Source organism: Arachis hypogaea, chromosome 15, assembly GCF_003086295.3.
Source record: "Arachis hypogaea cultivar Tifrunner chromosome 15, arahy.Tifrunner.gnm2.J5K5, whole genome shotgun sequence".
Classification (NCBI taxonomy): Eukaryota; Viridiplantae; Streptophyta; class Magnoliopsida; order Fabales; family Fabaceae; genus Arachis; species Arachis hypogaea.
The window spans coordinates 1,715,290-1,728,665 of NC_092050.1; positions in this window are offsets into that span (position 1 = coordinate 1,715,290).

The window sequence follows — 13,376 nt, forward strand, 5'->3', positions numbered from 1 at the left end:
TCTTATCCTAACTAGGGGTGAAGACATGATGATTGAGGTCTCTATCAAATTTAATTCTCCCATTCCAAATAATTAGGCTGAATATGAGACTTGCAGGGTTAGCATTAGCACGAGATGTCAGGGCCACGGAAGTAACCGTGTTCAGTAACTCACAGTTGGTGACTTTTCAAGTTAATGGAAAATACCAAGCAAGGGATTCGTTACTGCAACAGTACTTGAAGAAAGTACAACAAGAGGTAACATTCTTTGATTCCTTTTCAATCAAGCACGTGCCTAGGGAATAGAACATACGGGCTGACGTATTGTCCAAATTAGCAAGTATTAAGCCCAGAACAGAAAATCATAGTCTGGTCCAAAAGGTGTTTATAGAACCCACTGTAAAAAATCCCGACATAACATTTTTCCATGTTTCTGGCCTTAGTACCTAGATGGATCTAATATGCTCATACCTAGAATATGGGACCTCGACCAGTGATCTTAAAGAAGCAAGGAAGCTGCGACTTAAAGCAGCCAAGTACACCATTATAAATGGCCAGCTGTACAAAAAGAGGTATGACCCAACCATTGCTAAAATGCTTAAATGATCAAGAAACAATATATTTACTATAGGAAATTCATGAAAGCTGATGCGGACATCATTTGGGAGAGAAATCACTAGCTCAGAAAGTCATTCGAGCAGGGTACTACTGGCCCACCCTCATCAAAGAGGCCATGGAGTACGTGAAAAAGTGTAACAAATGCTAGGTACCTGGAAACCTCTATCAAGCATCTCCTTACGAGCTAGTCTCCGTCATCCCAACAAGACTGTTTGCCAAGTGGGGCTTAGATTTATTGGGACCTTCCCACAGGGACCATGCCAGTTAAAATACCTTATAGTCGCTATAGATTATTTTACAAAAGGGATTGAAGCCATTCCCCTGTCTAGTATTAGTTCTTCCGAATGTCAGAAGTTCGTATGGAGAGAAATCATTGCGAGGTTTAGGATTCTCGAAACTATAGTCACTGATAATGGAACTCAGTTCACGGATTCAAGATTTTAGGAACTAATGACAGGATTGGGAATTTGGTAAATATTTGCATCGGTAGAGCACCCACAAGCAAATGGACAATCTTGAAGCTGCCAACAAGGTAATTCTAAATGGATTAAAAAGGAGATTGGATGAACGTCCAGGTTCTTGGGTAGATGAGGTATGGTCAGTATTATGATCATATCGAACCACAATCCAATCTACCACCAAGGAAACAACTTTTTGATTTACTTATGGTGAAGAAGCAATAATCCCAGTTGAATTTGGAAAACCGAGTCCAAGAATGCTTTTAAGAATCTCGGGAACTCATAATGACAAGGATCTGATCGACAAAGTCAGAAGTATGGCTAACCTGGCTGAGCAAGCCCTGAAGCAAAGGGTGGCCAAGAAATATAACACCAAGGTCCACCCTAGAAGTTTTCAACCTGGGGATCTGGTATTAAGACATGCCGATGGCAGACTCCCAGGGGTGCGAGGTAAACTAGCTCCAACTTGGAAGGGACCGTTTAGAGTAAAGGAAGTGCTGGGAAAGGGGGCTACAAGCTAGAAGCGCTTGATGGTTCAGAAGTTTCGAGATGCTTAAATGCAACCAACTTAAAGAGGTCTTACTCTTAAAAAGTTTTCATGGGTAGAATAAAAGCACTCTTTTTCTAGGCATTAAGGTTTTTAATGAGGCCTCCCTTGTATCTAGCAAACAAGCTTTTTCCTATGATCATGTGTTATGTTTGAGTAACTATAGATTTTATTTAAATTTCAATTCGTGAATTTTATGCTTTGTAAGTTATATTGAACTCCATGAAAAACAACGGAAATTAAAGCGGTAGAATGTTAGCAATCATAAAGCTAATCCCGAAATCAATGGAAACGCATAAATTTAATCCCAAAATCAACGGGAATGCATGAAGTTAATCCCGACAACAAACGGGTAAAAGTACTATCAAAAGAATGAAAGTTCAAACTACCAAGTTTACAACACTTAGAAAAATAAGTTTAAAATTACAAAATAGAAACAATCATCCCAGCCACCACCTTTTTGAAGGCATCGACTTCAGAGACGTCCAGGTTGGGAGCCCTTAATTTGATCCGGTTAAGAATGTTTCGCTCTGTGTCAAAAACTCCGTCCACAGCAGCTTACTCCGCCTTTATGACTGAGAGCTCAAGTCCCTCAATCCTTCCTATTAGCTCGAAAACTTGTTTCTTCAGATTCTCCCTTCTTAAGTCAGAAGCAGCTTTGGCTTCCTTTAGTGTTTTCACTTCGGCTTTAAGGGAAGTCTGTTTCTCCTAGAGGGTGGCGACTATAGAACTCAGTTTCTGAATTTGAGAATTGGCATCAATGATTGCTTTATCCTTAGATAGGAAGTTAGAACGGAGATTTGCAATTTTAATCTCGGCATCACAAACATATGTCGCCGAATGAAGAAGCATTTGTTGGACTCGGGGAAGGGTGTCCTCTAAGGGTATCTTAGCAAGCACTAACTTCGTCTCCTCACTCATGAAATATTGGTCCACAAAGTCAAGAGCTCGGAATCCCTTGTCTAATACATGCCTAAGTGATGAAGGAGACGGAACAGTGTCATCCTCTTTACTGGCACCCTTCAACGTTTTTCCTTGAAGGAGAACGGGCTGAGGGATCCCCCTCCAGGTCATGAACCTCGAACTCAAGACCCTACCCCTCCCCACTTTCTTTAATGATACAAAAATGGGAGCAAGTCCCCTAGCCATATTAACTAAAATGGGAGATCGTCAGTATATGAAATCACAAGTATAAATTAAAGAAACTATGAGATTTGTATACGAAATCATGAGAATAAAACTATGAGTCTTGTATACAAAATCATGAGTATAAAGAAAACTATGAGCGCAAAACTTACTAATAGCACCCCGAGTAGCTTGTTCATTTATGAGAATGTTCCTCAAAATAAGGGAACTCATTCCACAACATCATCAATAAATTGGTACTTAAAAGTTTGCTGGCATTGACACCAGAAATTTGGATCTTCAGTGAAGAAACATTATAATTCCAATACAAGTTAAATTTTTTGGCACCGTCCAAAGTCATGAAGAAAAGAGTCGTGCCTTCTACCCCCTTCAACCTTAAAGAATTTTTGTTTGAACCATGATAGAATTCCTCGAACAAAGTAAATATTTTTCTGCTAGGGATACATCGGAAGGAGATGAACTCTCGGCCCTATGACCTAAAAGGGACGGTAAGAGTGAAAAAATAAAAGAAGACTGTAAGAGTAGGCTCAATATCCAGAAACGAGCATAAAAGCTCGAATCCTCAGATAATGGCCTAGGAAATCGGATGGAGCTGAGAAGGAGCACCTCCATTGTGCGTCAGCAAGCTTATCTGGAAATAAGAAAAAGATAGGAGAACCCCAATTCAAAAAAATAAGGTCTTGTACATCCATAACCAATCTGGAATAGTACCAGCATGCTCATTTATATGGCATAGTTAATCTCTGGATCTAGGAACAGAGAAGATGTAAAGATTTCCCAAATCAAAATCAAAGATAACCTGATCCTCCCTCAAGTTGTCAAGTTCTTCTTGCGTAATCGTAGAGGGCGTAGCCTTTTCATCGAAAATCCAAGAATATATATCCACCTCCAGCTCACTGTTCATTTCCAGAACAGGGGGCAGGATGGGGTCTCAGCAGATTAGCAGCACTGCCGTGCCCTCAGTTCACGATAACCTTTTTCCTAACCATCATGTGAAAACCTACAAGAGGCACCACTATTATGTTACCACCACTATGTTGCCAGAAATCAAAATATCCTAAAAATACAAGTCCTATAGCTATAGCTTGCTCAGAACACAAAATAAACTTGCAAAAATGCAGGAAAACTATGAAGAGTGGGGGCAAACAGTAATCATCAACTATTTGGGGAACTAAAAATAGTGGTTCCCCTACTACATTAATCCTACTCAGAGATCAGGCACAAAGAAAAGGGCATGCAGAACAAACAAAAATTCAAAGAAATTCCTCTGGTAAAGACACGAAATGGGGGGAACATAAACTTTGCTAACCTTAAATAACGATTGATGCAAGAAAAATTTGATAAACGCCACTGACCCTCCTTAGCACAACAAGGAATGCGACGGTGATGGGAGTGAAGCAGACCCAACAAGGGAATTTTGCAGAGAAAATGAGAGAGGAAAACTTCTTGTGTTTGGTAGGATGGCTCAGGGTAAAGTGAAAGTTAAAATCTATTTAAACTTAAGTTATTGTTACATTTATTGCTGGAGAGAAAAAAGAGGCCAACGGTTCACAAAACAAGAGAACCATAACTGCTTTAAGGAAATTGAAAAAAAAATTGTTTAGTTTCCTTAAAGAACCCTTTAGGATCCCCATTTGAGAACAAACCCAACATCATAAACTCAGACACCCGTGACCAAAGAGTCAAGGCCCAAGAATCTGAGTTAGAGGCACTGTTCTAGACAATAGTAACATAACGAAATGACGATTAAAGAGAATCTAACGTTACGATATAACACCAAGCGTGCCATAATGATAACATTTTGCCAATCTTAAAACCGTTGAATCATGATATTAAGGACAAAACATAAAGGCACTAAATGCTGAAAAATAGCATTACCAAAAAAGACAGAGATAAAAGGAAAATCACTCGGCAGGTAAAGACACATGCACTATATCACCTAAAACATTATTGACTTTAGTATTGGAGTGTCTTGCAGATTGCCTACCTGACTTAGTTCTACGCACTTTGAAGTTAGGATCTCTGATTTCAAACCCTCCAGTTCGTGAACACAATTCTGGTACAAAAATAAATATTGAAGAATATTTTAATTTAACTTGTTTGGTTTTATAATAGTATAACTTTATTTTTAAAAATTGATGATAAATTTAAAGAGTTAAAAGTTATTTTTACTTTCTAATTAATGAGTCATAACTTTGTATAAAAATTTAAAAATCAAATAAATACAAAACCTATTTAATCAAATATATCTAGCCAAATTATATTTAAATATAGAGAGCTGCTACACATTTAAGTATTTTTGGCAACGAAGTCTAACTAAGTTGGCCTAAACCCAACAAAAACTACTTTCATTATACGTAGTATGTACACACTTTACGTTTGTTCTTCGTGCGCCTCATCCTTCTTCTTCCATTGGTAATGTTGTTGCTGCGTTTTATTTTTATTTCTTCTTCTCCTCCTCATCTTTTTTTTATGTTATTGCAGTCATTTATTCTTCTTTTTTATTTGATATTTTTTCTCTTTTTCTTGGTTTTATTCCTCTCAAAAGAGTAAATCAAGAAGAATTTTGAGAAAATGAAATAAGAAGGAGAAGATGAAGAAAAAAAGATAAAAAAAAGAAGACGAAGCGGAAGATGAGGAGAGGAGGAAGAAGAGTTTTAAATTGTTCAGGACAACGAGACCAAATGCACCAGAATTACATAGAGATTGCAATACAATTAACTCAAAAATGCATCGAAATTACAAGGGTTTCTGAGTTTATAGAATGCACAATTTTAGGTTCATTTGTTATTACAAAATAGTGTTGTTATGATAATATTTTGGTTCATTTGCAGTCCAGGTGTGTTGTTGATAAACAATTTGTCCCAAAGGTTGGGATGACTTTTAAGACAAATTGAATGGAATGGAATAAAATCTAATGTAATTGAATAAAGTGATAATGAATAATTTCATTCTTCTTTGCTAAAAAATTTGGTCAATACTTATTAGCAGCATCAAGTGAACCTCAATTAACACACAAATAAACTAAAATTAGTTCAGATTTGAACAAGCAGTCAAAAAGACTCAATCATAAAAAAAAATATCAAATTTATTTTTGGATCCAAATGAACCTCAATTAAACTAAGAAATGAACCGAAATTACTTAAGGAATAAAAAATTTAGTCAATACTTATCAGCAGCATCAAATAAATCTCAATTAACACACAAATGAACCGAAATTAGTTTAGATTTGAACAACAAGTCAAAAGGACTCAATCATCAATAAAAACACATTGAATTTATTTCTGGATCAAAATGAACCTCAATTAAACTAAGAAATGAATTGAAATTACTTAAGGAATAAAAAAATTGGTCAATACTTATTAGCAGCATCAAGTGAACCTCAATTAACACTCAAATGAACCGAAATTAGGTCCCATTTGGGAAGCTTCAAAAGTTACTTTTTTGAGCTTTTAACTTATAAAAATAGTAGTATTAATGTCTGGTGCAATTTTCAAAACCAAATTGTAGCTTTCTAAGAAGCTATTTAAATGCTTATAGAAAAGTAAAAAAAAAATGACTTCTCTCATAATAAAAAAGTTTTTATCATGTTTCTTTTAAAATAAGCACTTTTAAAACTAAAAAACCAAATACAAAATAACTTATTTATAAGTTATTTTTAATATAAGTATTTATTGTTTAAGCTATTCTTTCAAAAGGAGCTTAATTAAGCTGTTTATCCAAATTGAGCCTTAGTTCAGATTTGAACAAGCAGTCAAAAAGACTCAATCGTCAACAAAAATACATCGAATTCACTTCTACATCCAAAAGAACCTCAATTAAATTAAGAAATTAACCGAAATTACTTAAGGAATAAAAATTTTGGTCAATACTTATCAACAGCATCAAGTGAACCTCAATTAATTCGTAAATGAACCGAAATTAGTTCAGATTTGAACAAGTATTTAAAAAGATTTAATCATCAACAAAAATACATCACATTCATTTCTGAATCTAAATAAACCTCAAACAAACTAAGAAATGAACTGAAATTCTTTAATAATGACACCGAAAAAAATCAGAACCAATAAAGATGTTAGCAAATGTTGGTGGTGTTAGTGATGATAATAACGAAAGAGAAAGATAACGAAAAAGGAAAAGAAGAAGAAGAAGATGCAGCATCAGGGAAGAAGAAGAAGAAGAAGAAGAAAGAGGAGGAGGAAGGAAGAAGAAGAACCTACGTACGCGAATTTAAAAGAAAAAGAAAAAGAAGCGACAGCAGTAAAATATATGTGCATAAATTTAAAATATTTGATTAAACTTAGTTAGGGTTATGACTTGGATATTGAGCTTTATTCTTAAATATAATCAAATTAAGCCTAATCGGTCACAAAAAAAAAAGCCTAATCGAAACAGAATTTATAGATTTTTTTGGTGACTAGAATTTATAGATTGATATAAATTGGATTTAATTTTCCTCAAATTGATGACAAATCGTGAATATCTTGCATAGATAAAAGCATTATATATGTAGCACCCCCTTTTTATGTTTAGTAAAAGAAAATTATGTCTTTATATTTAAAATTTTTGAAAGTTAGAAATACTTTTAAAAATATTTAAAAAAGATTTTTTAAAATTATTAAAATAAAAAAATTAATATAATTTTATATATTAATAAATATTTAAATTTATTATTATATTTATATCTATTATAATTTATATTTAAATATAATTATTAATATTTATTCTTATTAAAATTATTTTTAATTTAATTTATTAAATATATCTATTATAAAAATATTATTCGTATACTAAAATTAGTTACTAATATATTTTTTTATAAATATATATGTGGTTTAATTTATTTTTAATGTATATTATTTATATTTTAATATGTATTTTATATTGATAATTAATTTTTAATAGCTAATTTTAGTGTACACATAGTATAATCATATCTATTATATTGCTTTTATAACTTTTACAAAATAAACTATTATATACTTCCTTGCATTAGTTAACCCAAGTTTCCTACACACAAATATTACAACTAAATCTTTAATTTTATTAAGAGTTATTTGTAGCCATATTACGGGGGAAAAAGATATATTTATTATGCAATACCACTCTACGAAGTTAAGTTCTGAGAGTTTGATTGTAGTTTTGAGTATGCAAATAACTTTATAATTGTGGATCATTTCTCTTACTTACAAGCCAACAAGACATATCATCAGTTATGAAAAATAGTCCAAAAGAAAAAGAGATATTCTTTTACTCTTATATTATTCTTATATATATAAAATGAAAAATTAAAATAAAATTGACGTACACATTTTTATTTTTAAAATGTGTTTCTTTATATATATATATATATATATATATATATATAACTTTATTAATTTCTAAAACTTAAAGTAAAAAAAATCTTAATTAAATATTTAATATCATAAGTGTTCCGATTTCCGAGGGTTAGTGTTCATACCCCGAGTCAAGTTGTGTGACCTGGGCTGATTAAAGACAAGAGCGACCGATCTCTTCAGGTTGGGTCGCCCCCGACCTCTCCTTAAAAGAGTTCGGCCAAATCGTCACAGAGGCCCAAGCAGGCCCAAAACGAAGGAACACTGCCCATTTTGAAGGCGGTAAAGCCTAGGAAGATAAGGCAGTTCCCCTAAAAAGATAAGATAAGATAACTAACTTATCTCAAAGGACATTCCACACTATTATAAATACACTGGAGCACCCAGGTATAACTCATACTCTGATTCCATTAAAATCCTGCCTAAAGCACGTACTAACTTAAGCATCGGAGTCTCTTGCAGGTACCACCACTCTCTGGTGATCAAGGATCAGCAACACCTCCAGGCTCAATAAGTCGGACACGACAGTTCTAACCACCACAACAGATCTCATCCGAGATCGACCTTCAGTTTCAGGTAACCCTCGGAACATTAGCGCCGTTGCCGGGGAACCTGGAAGTCATTCCATCATCATGGCGGACAACCTTGACAACGACCACAATTGTGATTTGAAAAACAGGACGCCGCATAAGAACGCGGACATCACACCAAAAGATACACCTCAACCAAACGGAGACAAGCATTCTCCAAACACATAAATTTTAGATGCCCTCCGAGAACAGCAGGATCGTCTCAAGCAGCTCGAACAAGAGGTCGAACACCAGCGCGAAGCCGAAAGAGATCTCTGGAGGGAAACAAGACGACGTCGAGAGTTAGAGGACAAGCTCCTAAAGCTCGAGGCCAACCTTAAAACCAAAACCATTTGATCCAGTCATGAAGAAAGCTCCCACAAAGATCAAGACCCATTCACTAAAGAGATCATGAAAGCTAAAGTCCCAAAAGACTTCAAAGCTCCTGACATGACCCCATACAACGGTACATCACATCCAAGCCATCATCTCAGCAATTTCAGAAATAGGATATATCTCACGGATGCATCAGATGTAGTCCGCTGTAAAGCTTTCCTGATCACTTTAACCAAAACGGCAATAAAGCGGTTCGACAGCTTGCCACCAAGGTCAATAGCAAGTTCTGATGACCTCGCCAAGAAGTTCCTAGCCAGATTCTCCATCCAAAAAGACAAAGCCAAACACACCCCAAGCCTGTTAGGGATTAAGCAAGGAGATCGGGAGAGCCTCCATAACTACATGGAAAGATTCAACAAGGCATGTCTAGACATACAAAGTCTGCCAACAGAAGCAGCCATCATGGGTCTCATCAATGGTCTACGAGAAGGACCCTTTAGCCACTCCATATCAAAAAAGCATCCAACATCCCTGAACGAGGTACAAGAACGGGCAGAGAAGTATATTAACATGGAGGAGAACTCTCGACTAGGAGAAACCTCTAAATCCGGATTCTCCTACCCCCCCTCGGGATAAGGATAAAGAGTCCAGAAAAAAAAGAAGACTAGCCTACTGAAAAACCTAGAAAATACCACAACTACACTTCACTCAGGGTGTCCCTTGTGGATGTATACAGAGAGATATGCAACACGAAGAAGATTCCACCGCCTCACCGGATCAAACATAAAAGAGGAGGAGGAAGTCGGACAGAGTACTGCGAATACCACCGAATCTACGGGCATTCTACCAATGAGTGCTTTGATCTAAAAAATATCATAGAAAAATTGGCACGAGAAGGGCGACTAGACCGGTTCATAGCCAGTAAAACTGATGAACCGAGAAAGAGAAGAAGGGATGAAGAGGTCGGATGAGCCAAACGTCCCCATCACACCCCCGAGAGGCATGTTCACATGATTAATGGAGGATTCGCGGGAGGGGGATCTCTAAATTGTCACACAAAAGACACCTTAAAGAAGTGTACCATGTTGAAGGAAGAGACAAGTCGACCGACCTCCCTGATATCACCTTCACCCAAGAAGATGCTACGGGCATCATCCCAGGGCATGATGATCCCATGGTCATTACCATCATACTGGCTAATGCTAATCTCCACCGAACATTGGTGGACCAAGGAAGCTCCGCAGACATCCTGTTCAAATCCGCCTTCGACAAACTCGGTTTGCAGGATAAAGAGCTCAAGCATATCCGAATAGCCTGTTCGGACTTGGAGACACCCCAATCCAACCACTTGGATAAATCTCACTGCATACAACCTTTGGAAAGGGAACTCGGTCAAGGACACTCAACATAGACTACATTGTAGTCGACGTGAGCTCAGCTTATAACGCCCTAATAGGTCGGACAACACTGAACCAGCTCGCCGCAATAGTCTTGACTCCACATCTGTGTATGAAGTTCCTAACTCTGGAAGGGATCGCCACGATAAAAGGAGACCAAAAGATTGCGTGACGCTGTTACAATGAAAGTCTAAACCTTAAAGGCAACCCCAAAGGAGAGGAAATCAACACTATTGAACTCCGGGGAGTTCGAGCTCGTGAGGAACTTCGACCGCAACCTGAAGGCGAGGTCGAAGAAGTCCAGATCGGGGATGCCCATGATAAAACAATAAATATCGGGGAAACCTTAAAAGGAGACTTAAAGGAGCCTCTAATACAGTTACTAAAGGACAATGCCGACCTCTTTGCATGGAAGGCCACAGACATGCCGGGATAGATCCCAAGCTAATGTGCCACAAACTGGCAGTATATCCTGGATCTTGATCAGTGCAACAGAAGCGTAGGAAGCTCGACCCAAAAAGGTCCCAAGCTGTGAAAGAGTAGGTACAAGCCTTACTGGAGGCAGGATTCATAAGAGAGGTCAAATACCCACTATGGCTAGCCAACGTTGTCTTGGTAAAGAAGTCAAATGAAAAGTGGTGGATGTGCACTGACTACATCGATCTCAATAAGGCCTGCCCAAAAGACCTTTACCCACTCCCAAATATAGACATTCTAGTGGATGCCTCTTCCAGATACAAGTACCTCTCCTTCATGGATGCTTATTCAGGATACAACCAAATCCCAATGTATCCACCCGACCAAGAAAAGACATCATTCTTAACCCCAAAAGCAAATTACTATATTGTCATGCCATTCGGGCTCAAAAATTCAGAAGCAACTTACCAAAGATTGATGAACAAAGTCTTTGTTGACCATATCAGGAATCTCATGGAGGTTTATGTAGACGACATGCTGGTAAAAACACAAAGTGAGGAATCATTGTTGTCCGACCTCACCAAAGTGTTCGACACCATAAGAAAGCATGGTATGCGACTTAATCCCGCAAAATGCACGTTGGCAGTAGAGGCTGGCAAATTCTTGGGCTTCATGCTCACACAAAGAGGAATCGAGGCAAACCTAGATAAATGACGGGCTATACTCGACATGAAAAGTCCGAGCTGCATCAAAGAGGTACAACAGCTCAATGGAAGACTGGCAGCCCTGTCCAGGTTTTTAGCCGGATCAGCCATAAGATCTCTCCCCTTTTACGCAACATTAAGGAAGGGAAAGAGATTTGAATGGACAATAGAGTGCGAGCAAACGTTCCAAAATTTCAAAGAATTCTTGGGGCAACCACCTATTCATACCCGACCACGGGAAGGAGAAGCACTCATATTATACCTCGTAGTGGGAAGTCGGGCAATAGCCTCAGCACTAGTCAGAGAAGACGAAAGCGGGAAACAACCCATCTAATTCATCAGCAAGGCTCTACAAGGGGCCGAACTAAACTATCAAAAGATAGAAAAGTTCGCCTACGCCCTCATACTCACTTCTCAATGACTCCGCCCATACTTCCAAACTCACACTATCAAGGTTCGGACCAACCAACTCATAAAAGCCATCCTACAGAAAACAGACTTAGCTGGAAGAATCCTACAGTGGACAGTCGAGTTATCCGAATTCGATCTTCAATATAAAGCTCGGACAGCCATCAAATCACAGTATCTGGTCGACTTCATTGTCGAGTACACTGACACCCTGGGAACTCCCACAAAATGGAATCTCTACGTGGACGGTTCTTCAAACAAAACCGGGAGTAGCGCAGGTGTAATTATAGAAAGTGATCAGGGAACCCAAATCGAGCTCTCACTAAAGTTTGAATTCCCTGCCTCAAATAATCAAGCTGAATATGAGGCACTACTGGCTGGTTTGAGGTTGGCTAAGGAGGTAGGAGTTCAAAAGTTTACCATCTTTAGCGATTCACAAGTAGTTACCTCACAAATAGAAGGGAGCTACCAAGCTAAGGATCCCACCATGAAAAAATATCTGGACAAGACCAGAGAACAGCTCGGATAATTCGGGGAATATGAGGTCCAACATATACCTCGGGAACAGAATGCTCGAGCTGATGCACTCTCAAAACTAGCCACCACCAAACCAGGGGGTAATAATAAAAGTCTCATCCAGGAAACATTGCAAAGCCCATCGATCTCGGAGGAAGAAAAGGTCCTAACTATATCAGGTCAGGATCAAGGATGGATGACCCCCGTAATCAACTACCTCAAGTCAGAGACATTTTCCACAGATAAGAAGGAGGCAAAAAGGCTAATACGAGAAGCACAGTACTACACCATAGTGGGCGACATCTTATATAGGAGAGGGATCTCAACACCCCTCCTAAAATGCGTGCCGACCTCCCACACAAGGGAAGTCCTGGAAGAAGTACACAGTGGTATGTGTGGCAACCACCTAGGGGCACGAGCTCTTTCTAAAAAAGTACTCCGAGCTGGGTTCTTTTGGCCAACCTTGCAAAAAAAAGCAACAGAGTTCGTTAAAACGTGCCCACCATGTCAGAAGCATGCTAACTTCCATATCGCTCCACCAGAGGAGCTCATCAGTGTTATGTCGCCCTGGCCATTCGCAAAATGGGGGCTCGACCTCCTTGGACCCTTCCCCTAAGGGTCAGGACAAGTTAAATTCATCATTATAGGAATAGACTATTTTACAAAATGGATTGAGGCAGAGCCCTTAGCTAATGCCACCACCCAAAGAAGTTAGAAATTTCTATATAGGAACATTATCACAAGGTTTGGGGTCCCTTACTCCATCACCACAGATAATGGCACTCAGTTCATTTACATAGGCTTTAGGAATTTGGTAGCTGACTTGAAAATAAAGCACCAATTCACATCTGTAGAACACCCACAAGCCAACGGACAGGCAGAAGCAGCCAATAAAGTCATACTGGCTGGGTCAAAACGGAGACTACAAGATGCAAAGGGAACTTGG